The sequence below is a fragment of the Thamnophis sirtalis genome, unplaced genomic scaffold (genome assembly GCF_051295495.1).
Source record: "Thamnophis sirtalis isolate CommonGarterSnake01/CBP01778 unplaced genomic scaffold, rThaSir2_p1.2 scaffold_3, whole genome shotgun sequence".
Taxonomy (NCBI): domain Eukaryota; kingdom Metazoa; phylum Chordata; class Lepidosauria; order Squamata; family Natricidae; genus Thamnophis; species Thamnophis sirtalis.
In genome coordinates this window covers 107,726,143-107,744,916 of record NW_028261383.1, presented here as the reverse complement: position 1 = coordinate 107,744,916, position 18,774 = coordinate 107,726,143, and the positions used below count along the sequence as shown (strand labels likewise).

General features: G+C 35.3%; 1 protein-coding gene across 1 annotated transcript in view; it reads left to right on the top strand.

The window, feature by feature from the left end:
• Positions 1-11,641: 11,641 nt before the first annotated feature.
• The window catches only part of TENM2 (teneurin transmembrane protein 2), a 928,661-nt gene continuing 921,528 nt past the window's right edge, over positions 11,642-18,774 (top strand). The window contains exon 1 of the mRNA XM_087709674.1: positions 11,642-12,069. The gene's annotated coding sequence lies outside the window, so the exon portion shown is untranslated. The remainder of the gene's footprint in view (positions 12,070-18,774) is intronic.

Below are 18,774 nucleotides of genomic sequence, written 5' to 3'. Positions count from 1 at the left end.
TTGTCCAGACTTGGCATTCTGTGACTTCTGGGACCATCTTTTTTTCAATAGATATCAGTTTGATTTCAATGAAGAGGTAGAATGTATTACTAGGTCTTGGTTGAAGAAACGAAGTGTGCTCATTGTGAAGGATTTAAGAAACTTCTGCATCATTGGCAGAAATGCATAGTGAAATATATATAGAAGTAAATACTGATAACAAGAGTCATTTTAAGGGTTATTTTTCTGTTGTTTTTTTTAATAAATATGTTCTGGAGAAGGAAATTACTTTTCATTCAATCTTCATGTGAAACTGCTTTTTGTGTGTGTTCATGTCGTAAGTGGAAAAAAGTATGATCATCTGACTGAATAGTGACTAGTCTATTTCAGATCCCTGAAACAAGAGGTGGGTTGCCACCGTTTCCCACTGGTTCAGGTGAACCGGTAGTGAAAATTGGGACTGAGTCACCAAACTGATAGGGACAGCAGGCTAGCCATGCCCCTGAACGGGTTCCCCGATCCCCACTGCCAGCCTGTTTTTTAGTCATTTTTTCATGTTCTGCACAAGCGCAGAACAATTTGCAGTCAACTGCACATGTGCAAAGACAATTGGCAGCAATGCTGGCAGCAACCAATCCCTGCCTAAAACCCAATGTCAGTGTATGGTAGATTCATTTTATATTGAGCTTGCATTTGCTCATGCTTTTATATACTACATTCCCACTAACTCTGTGGTTGCAGTTTCAGAATTTGTTTTTCTGAATGGAAATATAAGTAGCCAGGTACCCCAAAGACACCAATCTAGTCCTGATATAGACTCCATTAATACTCCAAAAGATTTTAGTCAGTAGAATATTGAACACTGTCCAACTGAAAAGGCCTATCATTCAGCACTTCAATATTCCCTAGTACTCCATCTTCTTGAAACTGCTTGAGAAATAAAAAGCAGGGGGGGAGAACTAATTGTCATGTCTTGATAAGCATTATATGTTCCTTCCTTTGTATATCAAGAAACACTTAACAATTTTATATTTTAAGAGCACTGATACCACCCCATTCTGGTCCTGCCATAGATCATCAGTAAGCAGGTTGTAACGGGGGAAATGGAACATCTTACAGGACTATGTATGGAAGATCTCTAAGATTTGATTGCCCTAAAAGCACATAATTCTATTTTCTAGGGCTAAGTCTTATAGCCTCTTTCTTCCCATTCAGAATTACATAGCTTCTAGACACAATGAAAGACACAATGATAGTATCATTTAGATGACCGTCTCAGTTTTACTTGGATTCATATGTATAACAGGATGGTCTTTCCTAATAATTTTGTGTTGATATAAAATAGGCAAGGAGAGATGAACTCTGAAGATGGTACTCTACAAAGCATGTCATTGTCTGAAACTAACCCTGAAAGAAGGAGGAAAATCACTATATCACTGTGTCTCCCATTCTCTCTCCAATGAGCTGGCCCAGAAAAATGCTATGATTTCTGTTCCAGATATAGGTCAACAATAAGTGCAATCAATATTGTTTGAGTTCTATGCCCAGATCTAAAACTAGAGCAGAAGGAATCTATATAACACACTTCCTCCAGGAAACTGTAACCTGGCCAACAATAAAATCTAATGAAATATTCCTGAAATTATTATCATTAATAATCAGATTTATGGTAAAGTAAAATTAAATGTAAAAATAGATTTTGGAGAGTGATTCATAACAAAGGTTGTCCATTTGTGTGATAAAAGTTGGTGAAATGAAACAAAATGAACATAAGACAGGATTCTACATATTCAGTTGACTTAATTGACAGATTTTGTGTTTCCATTGGCTTTTTAAATGTATTTTGAATGTCTTACTTATTTCATTAACTCTCCCAAATCAATGCAGCACAATTATTTTTTACTTACTTTCAAAGTTCCTGAAATAACCTTTTATATTCTTTGATATTCTCAAACAATAGAAAGATATATTTAAGCTTCTATCATACTGATATCTTTTGTTACAGCATGATTAAGTTAACTGAGCATTCTCATCAGCAGTAGTTCAGCAGGAAATTACTTTTTCATCACTATTCCACAATAGCACGAGGTTTACTGATTTTATATATTCTTTTTCTATCTTGATTCAAAAGTGTATGTGATTAATTGTGAGCAGACAAAAAGATCATACCTGTCTTAAACTACGCTACTGAAGAAGAAAGAATAAATGTTGCTGGTTCAATTAAGAGTTGTTTTGAATTTTATTATGCATAAACATTTTATTATGCATAAACATTTCCATTGCTAAAAGAAAAACCAATAAGCAGGGCAATGAAGTGAATTTATACTTCCAAAGTAAAGCAAACATTTGATAAATCCCAATACATATTATACATTTTCCATATTGTAAGGATATTGAAAAGGGATGTGGTGGCTTAGTGGCTAAGATGCTGAGCTTGTTGATCAGAAAGGTCAGTGGTTTGGCTATTCAAATCCCTAGCGTCGTGTAATGGAGTGAGCTCCTGTTACTTGGCGCAGCTTCTGCCAATCTAGCGGTTTGAAAGCATGTAAAAATGCAAGTAGAAAAATAGTGATCATCTTTGGTGGGAAGGTAACAGCATTCCGTGTGCCTTTGGTGTTTAATCACGCCGGCCACATGATCACGGAGACGTCTTCAGACAGTGCTGGCTCTTCAGCTTTGAAATGGAGATGAGCACTGCCCCCTAGAGTCAGGAATGTCTAGCACATATGTGCAAGGGAAACCTTTACATTTACCTTTAAGGCTACGTGAGAATAAATTTCTCTATATGAACAGCTCCTAGAGGTTTCATTTTTGGACTTGAAAGATATTTGAAACCAGTTTTTTCTGAGTTTGAAGCAACTGGATTTAATATACAGTAGAATTTTAACAATTTTATTTTATTTTTTAAAATAATTTTAAAGATTGTAATAATAATTGTGTATTATTACAATTATTATATTTAAAAGGTTAAAGGTAAAAGTTTCCCATGTCCAGTCATGTCCAACTCTAGGGGTTGGTGTTCATCTCTTGGCCGAGGGAGCAAACATTGTCCAAAGACACTTCCATGTGCTCAGCATGATTATATGCTGAGGTGCACAGAACACTGCTACCTTCTCACCAGTGTGCTATCTATTTGTCTACTTGCATTTGCATGCTTTTGAACTGCTAGGAGCGCAGGATCTGGCTCATACAATACCAGTAGACTTATATACCGCTTCATAGGCCTTTCAGGCCTCTCTAAGCGGTTTACAGAGAGTCAGCATATTGCCCCCAACAATCTGGGTCCTCATTTTACCCACCTCGGAAGGATGGAAGGCTGAATCAACCCTGAGCCGGTGAGATTTGAACTGCTGACCTGCTGATCTAGCAGTAGCCTGCAGTGCTGCATTTAACCACTGCGCCACCTTGGCTCTTAGGAGCTCACCTCATTACACAGTACTTTGGTCTCAAATTCGGATTGTTGGTCTCCCAGCTGACAAGCTTAGCATCTTTAACCACTGAGCCATTTTGCCCCCCAATCATTATATTAATAAATATTAAATTGAAAGATGGCAAATTTATGGCTGTGTCAGTGCTACTATGCAGGAGTGCTGTAGCCGAGAAGTTCAGTAGGGCTTACTCTAGCCCTCAAGAGGCTGGATATACTCATCCTGTCATTGCTTTTGTAGATCAGGCATACTAATCCTGCTCTAAACTTTCAGAGGTCAATATTGCAAATTTGTTTTGACATACCTGAATATTATTGTCTGGGATGAGATCCCCATAATTAAGGAGAATGTTTACAGCATAAATTGGACTGTTCACAATATATGCTGCAAGAATGAGGCCTTTTGGGGAATTTTAACCATTTCCTGAAATGATTTCCATCAGCCTCTACCTCTTGTGAACGTAAGAAATGATGCTGATGTATCTCAAAACTTCTGTCAAGTTTGAGAAAAAATATGCAATTTACTGAAGGAGAAGGAAGATATTTTGACTTCTTATTGGATGTTGAAGAAGACAAAAATAAAATAGAAAATTCAAAAGATTTAAAAAGAATTATTGGAACATATGGTACCAGCAAAAGCTCTTGAAGCAGGTACAGATTTCAACTAGCTGCAAAATAGTTTTATAACCCTGCAAAACTGTTCTCAAAGAACTCTGCCTTGATTCGCTCCCAAATAAATAATAAGGAAAATGAATTCTACATATATTAGACATGTCCCTGGAATGATACAAATATATTATTTCTTTAATGTTATCAGTGAAGGAACTAAAATTATTCATATTCCAACAGAATCCCTTGATTCAATTGATCTTTCTCTGGATTCCCACCACACAAACTGGAATTGAAGATTGGATCCTGCATCATTTTAATGAGAATTTTCCAAGGCTTTGCAATGGAACACAGATGATTGTGGAAAACTCTACAAGAACCTCATTGTAGCAAAGATAAACATTGGTGCGTTCAAAAATGACATTGTTATGATTCCAAGAATTATGCTCAATTTATCACAAAGTGAAGATGTCTCTCTTCAGTGGATGCAGCTCCCAATAAGTCATGCTTTGCTCTCACTGTACATAAAGCACAAGGGCAAACTATGAAGAATGTGCTGATTTAGCTGGAGAAAATCCAGCATGGTCAGCTATTTCTCACTTTAAGAAAGGGGAAAGGAATGAAAACCTTAAGAGTATTCTTCAAGAATGGTAGATAACTCCATATGTTTTCATCAAAAAATGTTTATTATTATTACTTAGGATTTAATCTTCAATTTGATTCACACTGGTAACTGGTAAAACTTAACATTTCAAGTCTTAATCAAGGATCTAAGAGCTGTTAAAATAACATCTGAGTATAAAGGTAACTTTTTGTGTGTGCAAAGTCAGAATATTCAAGTCCAAAAAGTTCATAATTTCCATGTATCTAGGGAACCCTTTGGGTATTGCTCCAAGGGCTCCTATTAATATTGGTGCAAACATTGATTTATTTCTCTACAATCACTCAACTTCAGTATGCAGATCGCAATATTATTATTATGTTAAAAAAGCATATTTTATTTGCAATTGTAAATAATATTGCAAACTGTAAGCAGTAATAGTCAGAACAATGAGGCTCTGTAACCTTTTTTGGAAACACTTAGAAGAAGTCAGCATCTTTGCTTAGAGATAATTGAAAATATTATGTATTATAAATTCACATGCATATGTATATCTAACATGTCCTCTCATACAGAAGGATGTGGGAATTAAGTGAGCTTTAACAAAATGCAGCAACATCCATCAGATTCATGCACTGTACTAAGCATTTAATTTATGCATACAGATTTATTCAATGAGCTTCAACGTAGTGGGGAATAACTAGTACTAAAGTGATGAATAATCAATTAAACATTTATTCAAATCAGAAGTCACACATTTCATCATATATACTGTGTGTGTGTGTGGGTGTGTTTGTATGTGTGGATAGATAGATAGATAGATAGATAGATAGATAGATAGGTAGGTAGGTAGGTAGGTAGGTAGGTAGGTAGGTAGGTAGGTAGGTAGGTAGGTAGGTAGGTAGGTAGGTAGATATAGAGACAGACAGACAGACAGACAGACAGACAGACAGACAGACAGATGTATATATGTTCTGGGATATGTTACAAAAGCAGGTTGGAACCTTAACCCATTCTTACAATTATTTGTTCTATTTTTAATGTAAAGACAAAAACAAATATTTTGGTAATGTTTTCCTAATTAGAACTGATAAGAAAGAGAAAGGGGAAATCAATTACATATAGATTATGACAAAGCATATGAACATAAACAGAATCAGAACAACAAAAAGATTTCCAAATTGGTCATTGCAGCTTTGTTTGTCATTTCTGTCTTTAAATTTGAATTGCAAAAGATCTAAATCCTCTGATTATGAGATATTTTGGATAGAATAGTATAGTTTCAAGTGTTTTCTTCCCCCACCCACCCACAAAAGAAAGCCAATATGTTAATGATATGACTATAGTAATATCTCAGGTTTTGGACCAATTAAGATAAAGGGAAAGATTCCTTAAAGCCAAATATTTCTTATATCTGATTCTTATGATGTACATAAAGTTTACATATTTAATACAACTTAGACATATTTCCATGAAATTTCCATGAATTACATGGTTGAGAGAAAAAGAACACACATTGTCTGGATTGATTTGCCCTACAAACAACCTTGTTCTTGGGCAGAGCAGTCCAAATTCAAATTTTGTGGATTGAATTTGAAGTCTCTAGAAGGGAACTCTATGGGGAAAATGTTTTAGTTTTATTGTAATAGAATGAACATTATTATCCATAAACAGCCAATGCATTACTTCATCGAAAACAGAAATAGGCAAAGACTATCCAAACAGCTATGTATTTCAGTTGAAATCATTGCCCAAATGCACAGCAATATTGAAATAAAACTTGAGTTCTATTCAATTCATTTTCTAGTGGTGGACAATCACAAATATTAATCACTTTTAGCCCTCAAATCAATCCAGAAATTCTGATAACTTCATTGTTTGCCATTTCCTTGTTCTGGGATATAACATTCAGTGTTTAATTTTGAAATTTGGTGACTGTCTTAACTGACCTGTGTTAACCCTAGAAAAGGTCAGCCAGGTGCTGCCACCTGCTGAGATAATATTTCATTAGAGTGGCATGAAGTTTGTTGATAAGCCTGCAGAGAATGAATTATAACAATTTTAATAGAAATTACCTTGAAATCTGTTTATTTTCTTTTCTGAAAATACAATTTTAAAAATACTTTGCAGCAATAAAAACTGTGATAAAACCAATTTTATCTGATTAGAAGTGGCATTTCTTCCAAGTTTATTTTGGAATCAATAAATATAGCTTAAAAAGCTCACTGCTATCACTGCAACATAATATTTTTGTGATTATTTTCAGAATTATGGTTTATTTCTTCACTCTGCATATTAGTATCTCTTCATTATTCTATGTACCAATACAAGATATGCTGCCTCAATTTACTTTTCTCTATTAAAGATTCCTCAGCTTTCTTTTCCATTTTCCTCATACTCAATTGACTTTTTATTTGCTTTATTACAATACATAATTTAAATATTATATACCATGACAATGATACTGTTTCAGGCTAGTAGGTGATGGTAGTTGCAACTGTCAAAATGTATAAAAATAGGTTGATAGCTAAGTAAAGAAATAACTCACTAGTCATTAATCTTTTTTAAAAAAATCTCTAAACTATATATAAGCTTGCCTATGTCACGCAGCTGCTTTCCTTCCTTCCTTCCTTCCTTCCTTCCTTCCTTCCTTCCTTCCTCCCTTCCTTCCTCCCTTCCTTCATTTCTCCCTTCCCTCCCTCTCTCCTTTCTTTTTGCAGACTGGATGACAATTTAGTAGAACAAACTGTAGAACAAACTGTAGAACAAACTGTAAAACAAACACTACCAAATTACAAAATTCCAGACAATGGTTAGATGGAAGCAAAAAAATAATTTCCTATTTTTTCTTTGCTGCCATTTATTGAATAAATTTTTTCCAGTCTTGTGGAATCATCTTAGTAAAACTGTAAATATCAGTTTTTCATAATTATCTCTGTCCCCCACCCAAACCACTCCCTGTGCTATCATAGCTAGACAGCTGAATCTGAATTACTAGGTGTTTATAGAGATATATAAAATGTTAACTGCACTTAATACCTAGTAGTTACGCACATGCTCTTCTGTAATGTGGTTAAGCTAACCATTAATAGATCTCATGGGCCATTCTTTGAGAGCATATTTGTCATCACTGATTCAGTACTTGTCTTCCTCTTCTTGACAGATAGCATTTGTGTATATGATGAAAGTAGACTTGAACACATATGCTCTCTTCAATTTCTCTAATTTTGTAGAATTGGGTAGGTACCGTCTCTGAATTATTTACATTTATTTCTTAAATGTGTGACTCCCTTCTAACAGTGATCGTACAGCTATTGAAAAGCCTACTAGAAAGAGCTTTTTCTGGATTTCTTCCATTGAGTTTAATTGGAGTCTGGGACTAAGGACTTTAAATGATAGATAAAATATTGAATAATGAAGTGTATTACATTTAAACATACAGTTTGTAAGACTTCTCACTATGTACAAGAACAGTACAATTCATCAGTAAGAATTTCTTCTTTGAAAGAGTTACTAAATCAAATTTTGTTCATGAATTTGACGGAGAATTGATACAAAAATATTTTTTCTGTGTAATACTAGATAAAATTTGCTTCCCTGATTTTTTGGCATGGCTTCTAAAAACAACTTTGTAGTAGTCCTCAATCTATGACCATTCATCAAAATAGAAAAAGTGACTTATGGCATGCACTTGCACTTATGACTGTTGTACAGTTCCTGCAGTCATGTGATTGCAATTTGGGGATTCAGCAACAGGTTTGCATTTAAAACTGGTTGCAACATCCTGCGGTCATAGGATTTGCAAACTTTTTGGGTCAATTTCTAGAAAAAAAACTCCCCTCACTGGGGAATCTGGATTTGCTTCATGCAAAAATTGTCTTTCAATCAGGTCCAACTCAAGTTACGACAGCTGTGATTTTTGATAGAAATTCTGGTCCTTATTATAGTTGTAAGTATAACTATATACTGGAACTATAGATCAGTCTGGTTCTCTGGGGAAGTCGAGAGGGGGGCAGATCTGTCTGTTGTTTAACTACTTTTGAATCCATCTGCTTTGCTTTGGGTTAAATGTTAATCACATGTTTTCTTCTGGGTTGATGACTGACAATGCTGTGTTATAGTGGTTACATTCTACTTCAGTGGGTGGTTCTAGCCAATTATGAGGGGGGGGAGATCCCTTTCTTGGAGGAGAGTTCCCCTTCTTTTTTGTTGTGTAGCTGTTTTGTTGCTACACAAAACCCTTTATGGAGATAATCCGGTAGTTTGAGAGGTGCTACCATCAATATTATATCATCCAAGTTTTAATAGGGAGAGGAAGCTTCTCTACTTTACAATGTAATTAAAGTTTTGTTGCTGTACCAAAGGTTCTTACAATCTGATTGGGCAAAACAGCTTGAAACTGAGCCTTTGCAAGGTGCTTTTTGCTCATTGTGGTTCTCTATCAACCCAATTATAATCTCTGGGTGAATCAGCTTCATCTAAAAGAAGTAAAGGAGAAACAGACTGGAGTGTTATAGAATAATATCCCTTAAATCAATCTTAAAAAGTGAGGTCATGAGTGTACTAGATACTCAAACACCAGGAAAAAGTAAATACCACATAGAGTCAAATGCAATGTACATAAGCATTTCAGAAGATTCACTAATTTTGAGGCTAAACTCAGGAAAATGAAGAATAAAGGGATCTTGTTAAATGAACAATAAAAGAAACTCCAGGAAACTCCTACGTAAATTCAACCTGATTTAACCTAAATATAGTAAAGGCAACAAAATTACTATACAAAACATGCAATTCAAAAGATTGCCTAACTAGTGTGAGAATTTAATTGTTGGAAATTTTATAAGAAAAAGTGCATAAATCTCAACAATTAATGAACAATTAACTTACTTCTTGGGGAAAATATTTCTACTTCTGATTATGTTCTTTAGAAAAATGGTGATTTTTTTCTGGAAAAAAACTATTTCTTCAGCAAAATTCTCAGGTTATTTCTAGAGAAAAATATAAGCTTCACCACATTTGAGTTTATGTAAAAAAATTAGCAACTTTGTAGACTCTTTGCCTATGAAAAAAGTCAAAGTGCTAATGAAATGATTATGTGATATTAAAACTTTAGATAAAGGTATAATACTACCTGATCTATGGATATATTATAGGAAAATTGAATTATGAATAATCATATATTATGAGTCAAATGATTCCTGAAAATGGCACAATACTGTTTTCCCTCTCGTTTTGCCTGATTTGATTTATTTGAAAAAATAAAGATAACATGAGACACTCCTGTACTTTGGGGCTTCATTTTCTACAATCTATTTCCACATATATTTTTGGGACTGAGTTGGGAAAGAGTTGGACAGGTCAAACATGTTGCCTATCTCTCATTTGTTGGTTTTCAAGCTTCTCCTAACTGGATGTATTTTTAAAAATGATGAACATCAACTAGGGAAAAAATGTTACAATCACTCTATTGTAGTAAGTGTTCTAGATCTATAATGGAAAGTCTGGAAGGAGAATTAATTCAAGAATTCCCTTCAGTAGCATGTAATTGAAAATTGGCAAAAAAGGTTGCCAGAATTGTAGCATTTAAAACAAGAATTAGTAACCTGTGAGCCACAAGTCTCTTTCACGTTATCTCTGGAACTTCTTAAGATCACGATGCCAAAATTCAACAATAAATCATAAAAAGTCAACAAAATGGTTTTGTGGAAATTTCAAGGACATTAAACCTTTATTTTCCCAAATCTAAAACAAAACATAGAAACATTTCCAATTCAAAACAAATCAAAAGAAAAAAATACCCCTATGGATGCCTGACCCCCGTCATGACAAATGTCATGAGAGTAAACTGCAGACTTATGATTTTCAAAATACTATTTCACCCTATAATCCTTCTAATGTGGGTAAATAGTTAATTTGTGGCTTTAAAAAGCCTGTGTTTTGTTTTTTTTATCAGCTACGTGAGAAACAGCATATTTGCTTAAGGTTTGATCACAATCCTTTAACTTTCAATGCCATGAAATAAAACCAGCGTGGAACTTTTAGAAGTTGTGCTGTGGTAGAGAAAAAAAAGTTCTGGTGAATGATTGGGCGAGGCAGTTGATATGCTATGCTTTATATACAGCTATTGGGCCAGGCTTGGGAGAAGGGGTGGGGGAGAGGAAATATAGAAATTGGATCCCCAATTTGGTGTCTTGCTAACAAGAAAGATTAAATTTTGAAGTTATGCTACAAAAAAAAAGTGGCTGTAAGGTGTGTTTAGACAGACAATGAGTCGCTCTCCTCTTTACGCAGGAATCAGACCAATCTTTATATTCCTGCCTGGGAGTATTCTATCATGCAGATAATATGCCTTGCTGGATCTATGATATTACTTATACAAACGTGATAGGTGTGTATAATGCAGGTTTCCTGTGACAGTAAACATTCCGGAACCTTTGAGCCTTTTACTTGAAAAAAATAAAATGAAATAAACAAAATACATGACAGACTCTACTGTTTTTGGGGCTCCCCATCCCACCTTCCTATTTTAGGTCTTTCTGCCCCCCCCTCTCCATCTCTATTCCTACGAGACAATCATGCAAACTGGCTCCCTCGATGCAGGAATCGGCACCCACCTATCTTACCTTTGCCCCCTCGCTGAGATGTTGAACGCAATCCCCACTCTTTCCCCACTTTCCTAGTGCTAGGAGAGCCAACACCGCTTATTCCAGTCCCTACCTTTATAAAGAAACCCCTCCTAGCTGCGCCTACGCTCCCCACCCCATGGCAGCATTCCCCCCCCCCCCCTCCGCAGCATGCCAGCGCCTGGGGAAAATCTGAGCTTCCCCTTTAAGTGCCTGTGCAGCCGCGAGGGAAACCAAATGCCTCCTTCGCGTCTCACACCCAGTAGTGTCTCTCCAGCCGCGCATCCAGCACCGTCACCGCTACCACCAACACCAACACCGACCGCTCTGCTCGCCGTCGCTTTCGCAGTTCCAGCTGCTCTCCAGCAGCCGGACGGACGGGCGCGTCTGTCTACCGCTGCCCTGCGCGCGCGCCGCTGAGCCCGGGGATTGGCTCGCGCCCCTTAATTCAGGAGCTCGTGCAACCTGGTGGCTGTGCCGCCTGCCGCCAGGCTGGATATTCAGAGAGCAGCCGCCGCTGCGCTGCTCGGGTGGCTAGACTCACTTTGGTAGGCAAGCCGGATTGCCGACCTTGCTTCTCCCACGGCTCTCCCTGCCGGTGACGGCGACGGAGCTAAAGGCTGGGCGACAGTAGAAGCTTTGCTCGCTCGGGATATCACACCTATTTTTCCCCTTCGGAAGGGGGCCCGACCCCCACCCCACCCACTGCACCCTCCATTCTCCCCTCGGACAGTGAAGGAATCTGTTCGGGGCTCTGCTGCTAAGTTGACTCACGGAGATCATGTGAGGAGCTCTGCCTGTTCGCCCTGCTGCTACCGCTGCCTCCACTGGTAAATGCTCCCTTCTCTCGCGTACTTGTCTGCATGCTCTAAGGGTTCTCGGAGCTCTGCAAACGGCGCCTAAAACCGCACACCCCTCTCTCTGCGTGTGTTTGTGTGCTTTTCCGTCCGTCCCCCCCACCCCTGCTTTTCCTTCTGTAATTGCGTACCAGCGCCATCGACAACTTCGGCTGCTTTTCTGCTTGTGAGGGGTTTGTCTCCTTGGATTCAGCACTTGGAGAGAGGTCATTAGTTGCCCGAGTTTCAGGAGCCTCCGCTCCTGTGGCTGCTCTAGAAGAGCTACTATTGCTGCCTTCTGTTGTGCTCATTAATTTTCATCTTTGGCTGTTGACATTGGCTGGGCTTATATGGAGTTTAAATGGTTTGTGTGACAACTATTTTTTTTTAAATAGTGAGTAATTTCTGTGTAATGTCTTTATTATTGTTGCTGTTGTTGTTGTTCACTGGTGTTTTTATCCCTTTCCCTTCCTAAATCCAAATGCAATTTTATTTCAGTTTTGAGCAATATGATATATAGGAGGTTGGGGCTGATTCAGACTGCTTTATCAAAGGCATGCTGGTTGGAACAGTTGCAGCAAAGGGCAGAATGGCATTTATATTCTACATGTGAGATAGATACACACACACACACACACACACTCACGTGCATGCACACATAAATGCATAAATGCATAGACACAGTAGGCTTGTCATAACCATAACCAATAAAGGACAAACACTGCTCACATTACTTGCAAAGGTCTTAAACTAATGCTACAGCTGTCACTTAATTCCACTAAAGCTACATTCATAAATATAATGTGAGAAAGATGCTCCTTAGCATTGTACCATTGTCTGTAAAGTTCAATCTATAGCTATTGTCACTTAGAGATGCACTTTACAGTGTATTGCTCATGGAACTATTTCCTTTGCCCTTCTACTTTTTATGTATTCATAAATGACATTTTAGGTTTGTCTGCTTGGAGAGAGCAAATGAAGCTCAGAATGATAGGGGACACACACACACACACACACACACACACACACCACACATTCAGAATAATATTTCTTTTAAGGTCTTCCTGTCATATGAATTTTAAATATCAGGCTAAGCATAACTTTATTTTACTATCCTGACCATGCTTTTCTAATTACTTCAAGAGGGAAGAGAGGGAGAATTATAGCAAACAAGTCAGCAGTAGTTCAGTAGTTACACCATAAAATATTTATGATGCAGTGCTTCATGGAGAAAATAAATGTGCCCAAATTTTCTCTCTTTCCCTTAGAGTCATAGTGTTAAAATAACATTCTAACCACAAGTGTGACTGTATTTCAGTGTCATATTACTATGCATGGTGATTTGAAAAAAAAAAGGCTCAGTATACGGAGTATTATTTATTTCTGAATAAACTTGCTCTTGTTGGTCTTTTTCAGTCCTCCAAGGATAGGCTATAGATGTTGTTATAACATTTCTTTGAAAGAAAAGTAGGACTTTCTAAGTAATAGCTAATAGTATTAGTTTGTAAGTAATTATAATTCATTCTGGCAAGGTAGCAGAGATAAAAATTATTATCATCATCTTCTACCTTCACCAATATTTGTTTACAATTTTTTATTCTTTTTCACACAATGATAAAATGAAAAACTGTCACAATATTATCTGAACTTATTTTTATTATATTATTTTTAGTAGATTAACAGTCCATTTTCACATCCAGTGAAGGACTCCAAATGTTGTACAATACTGTCATGTATAATACTGACTCTTGCCAAAGAATTTTATTATTGTAATATAATTTTCTAACCACTTACAAGAATCATATATGCCTGTCAGATTTTTCTGCAGTTGAATGCCACAAAATATTAATTCAGTGAAGTGCATGATATTCTGAGTGAGTTCTATTACTTTGCTTTTAAATTGTGTTTACACTCACAATTGATATCAAAATGAATTCCAAATTAAGAACTATTAAACCCAACTGATTTCAGTAGGAAAGTTAAATGGATGCTTTGTGTTTTAATCTGCACAATACACATATATTACATTCACACACACACACCCTCTGTCTGTCTCTCTGTGTGTGTAAACCTAACCTTTCTTGGTGTAAAGAATTGTTTTACCCTATCATTAATATCCATAGGAATTTTTTTTAAAAAAATACCTGAATGTGGGGCATTCTATTTTGCAAAGGACATATTCTGAACTTATATCACATTTTAGTATGATTCATTAAGTTATAACTTATCTAGAAAACTTTTCTTGAAGTGAATGGCAATTGTGTTGCACTTCTCTGTCTTTTCACATAACTTCTGTTTGTTTCATCTGGACTTGCACAAGACAAAACCAGGGAATTGTGCCCGTATTAACTATGCCTTTTAGGTCACATGTTGACATTTCTATTTATGATAAATAAACCTTAATGTATGCGAGTCTGACATTCACTTGGATTATTCTGACATTCTGAATCTTGATTTTTGTTTTACTCACAGCCATCCGCATGTGCAGTAAGGTTTCCCACCTTAGTGGCACCATCTTGGGTGGTGATCGTCTATACAGAATAAATAACAACTTCACATTTTCTCATTGCTTCCTAAGATCATTATCCCTGCCTCTTTCTAAGATTCTATGTTGAAGGAATAATGCCCAATCATTTTTAGTTGCTTGATATCTTTGCATATCATGAGAAATTACATCCACGTACACCATATGTACCTCTATATGATGAGATAGCAAATCAAGTAGGAAAAAAACCTACAGAGTACAACATGAAGAATAAACACAAAAGCTATCTTTAATTGATCAGAAATGTACTTTTTAAAATAAAATATGCATGTATTTTATATTTTAAAATACAGAATATCTTTAGTTTCAATTGAAACCTATGACTCAGAGCTATGTAATGAGTCATTGCATAACATTTTAAAAATCTTAACGTCTTCTAATAGTAAAATCATAAGGTTGCACTTTTATATGGTTAAATAATGAGTGAAGAGTAGCAGGATCCAACATAAAAGTGGTGAAGTGGTAAAGTGAGTGAAAGATACTAGGAAAAAAAAGAATTTTTTTTTTACACATAGCTGTTCTTAATCCGAATGATGCTATCTACCTGTAGCCAGCTATTGGACTAGGTATTTTTCAATAAATAAATTCTGTCTGTCTGTCTGTCTATCTGTCTGTCTGTCTGTCTATCTGTCTGTCTGTCTGTCTGTATATGAAAGCCTACATAATGCTTAAAATAAGAAATTTTGACACTACAGCAAGAAGATTACTAGTGTTTTCAAAGATTTCTACTTTTATTTCAAAAGAAGACAGCTTTTGTCCTTTGTGTATATGTTCTGTAGGGGAGAATAGTTGGAGGATAATACTGTCATAAGTGATCCCACTATTAGAATGACATATACTTTAAACCTCTGTATCCTCCAGAAATCAGATAGCTACATAGGAAGACAAACAAATGGTGCCTGCAGTTCTTAGGTCAGAGAGAGAATTACTACTGTTCCAGAAGTATTGATCTGAGGCAGCTGACAGTCAGATTTGTCTGTCGTCTTAGGCTTCATCTTGTATTTGGAAAAGACTAGAAGTGTCTGAGCTGACAGAGTAATATATTTATATCTTATGTTTGTTAAATATAAACTGTCATTTTTCCTTCTGTTATCATTGTATATTTTCCTACATACTGTTTTGTTTATGTTGCATAAACAATATTTGAGGTGTATTTTAAAAACATTGTATTTTTAAAATAATGAAGCTTTAAATAAGAGAATGATTTATATCCTAATCATCAGCAAGTTATGTATTTCAATGCCACCAAAATAAGTCAACACAATTTCAAATTTGAAAGTGTCTTTAGGATCTCAGTCTCACCAGAATTTACTTTGAAGTAATTTTATTGTAGATGTGCATTATTCTTAAATTAAAATGTACATATTTTACGTGTTGATTATAAAATGTCCAAAATACTTTACAAAATATTTCTCTAACATATTTCAAGTTTTTATTTATGCAATAAGGAAACTCCAAATAGGAGGAGAAATTGCTACTTTCCATTCCATCAACAGAAACACAGCTTAATCAATGGAACAAATATCAGTGGAACAACTTAAGATTTCCCCAATATGCATTCCAATAATAATAACAGCAGTAATAGCAACTGCTACCCACTGTCCTATTTGAGAGATTAATACATTAACTTAAATACTATTTACAGGAAACATCAGACAATATGACTTTTCATTTACATTCATAAAACAATTTGGATATTAAACTTTGAGTGATGTGTACTGAACTACAACTGCATATTTAAGTTATTCTCTAAGTCCCAAAGCTGGATATCTGAGAATCTACATAGACATTGAGTTATCTTATAGTTTCCCATTTTGTTTATTCGCTCACAATATGGCTATTTTCATTTAACTATTTCTGTTTACATTGCTTGCAAATGATTGCAAATAATTGCAAACTCATCGATCTTTCATTGCCATTTTTTAAAAGCAAAAAGTTGATACAAAAGTAAAATATACAAATATACATGGGAATGTCTAAAGAGTTCATTATTAGAAGTTTATCCTTTTTGATTCCATAGTTTAAATAAAATATATAATTTTATGAGTCTGTTGGATACTCTTCTTTCTATACAGTGTAAAACTGGAAACCTGAATGTAAAAAAATTAGCTGATAAACCTAGAGAGCATATGGTTCTGGTGTTTCCAAGGATTTATTTCAAAATCAGGCAAGTTTCCTTCAAAGGATACATAAAACATAATTTCTGAAGGGAATGTTTTTGTGAATAGGCTCTTGTCATTTTTATCAAACCCGAAGAGATATTGCCAAAACAATAACCCCAAAGTGTTATTTATAAACAGGTCTGTACATGGTCATAGAAACAAAGGCACAAAAGTTATCTCTATAGCAATTAAAATAAGCCTACTAACTCTTTCTGTTCAATTCACTTGCATCTGTTATACACCAAACCTGAGAAACATACTTTTGTAAGAAGGTGACAGATTTATATCTCCTAGCTTTACAATATTTTGGATTCATTCCCCAAAAGATACTTTGGAGTACACAGAAACAAATACCCTAATTGTTTGCCATTGTTTTAAAAAAATGATATCTACTTCCAGAATCATGTGCCAGGGGCAGATAGCTGCTGTGTGATCTTTGGAAAAGATGTGGCTGCTTTAAAGACCTGCAGGCATAGGCTACATTCATGCTCCCACATACTCCACACTTCTAAAGTATTTCTTAAGGACTTTAAGAAATTAATATTAAGGTCTTTTTTCAGATAAAATAGTTTTTTTTCTGCCTGTATGCTTACATATAAGAAAAAAATTATATAGACAAACAAGGTAACAATATAATTTTTCTTGAGCTAAGCTCTACTTTCTGTAAATTCATGGACATATCCTTTTATTTATTTTGCAATAATATGTACGTTGTTGACCATTGCCTACTTATGAGATTTTTCAATTTCTCAGCCCAGTCTGGGATTTCATGGTGGCTTTTCTTGTAAGTAACAACCAGACTCCACTTAGCATTTTCAAGTTCGGCAAAGCTTAGTAGTTATTGTGACCTGTTGTGATACAGGTGGGATACCATGAGGATTACACCTTATCCAGTCAGAGATAATTCCACTATAATTCATATGGCCCTCAAGATTTCAGGTGAAATACCATGAAAAATAAGTCATCCATGAATAAACCAATCTACAATTTTTAACCACAATGACAGGTGAGAATTATACCATCAGTTATAAAGCTGTCCAATTTTAATGCCATGACGTGTTTTTTTTACAAATTTGAATTCTGCCATGCAGGTAAACCAAACCCTTGGGAGTGTATTTTGTGAAATGTACAAGAATTTAGACATCAATGAAAATGTGAAAATAAATGAATCAAGTTCCGTTTTCTATTTTCTACATTCTATATAACTTTATATATTATGTCATGCCTTTAAGAAAGGACAGGATGGGAAAAAATAACTTATTTGCATGCTTATCTGTAAAAAAAAAATCATGGATATTTGAGTTATGCCCAACTATTTACATGTAATACTACCAGTGTTTACACAGGACCAAAATTATTTACCACAATGTATAAGGAAATCCATTTTCTTCCACCTGACAAGTAGAATGGGTTCAAGATTGAGTACAAGTACGTAAAATATGTTTATATAAGAATTTTAACCAATCTCAGTTTTATAAAACCTATACATTTTATAGTGACAAAATACAAGCTTAACTATTATTTCAGAACAACCAATCATTCAATGGTTAATAATGCAGGGTATATGTTATATATAACATTCATGATAATATGAATTAACACTAGAAATTTTATCTCTTCATATAAATCTTTTTTTAAAAGTAGACTATGTGCAAGACATTAACAGATGTTGCAGTTAGTCTGTGAGACAATGAGAAAATAAAAGACTTTCAATTTGTGCAGTCAAAATACAAAGATTTTCTGTTTTTTGTAACTATGTGTATATGTATATTATATATAGTATTTTTGTAACTTAATTATACTGTATTATGCCCATTTAATCCTGCCTTGTGTGCACTTTTGGACTTTATTAATGCACACACACACACACACACACACACACACACACATTATATTGAAGCAATACAGATAAATTTTGTCACCAATGTATAGCATTTCAAACAGCAAAAACTGAAGATGTAAAATATTTTTCCATACAGTTAATTTTCACCA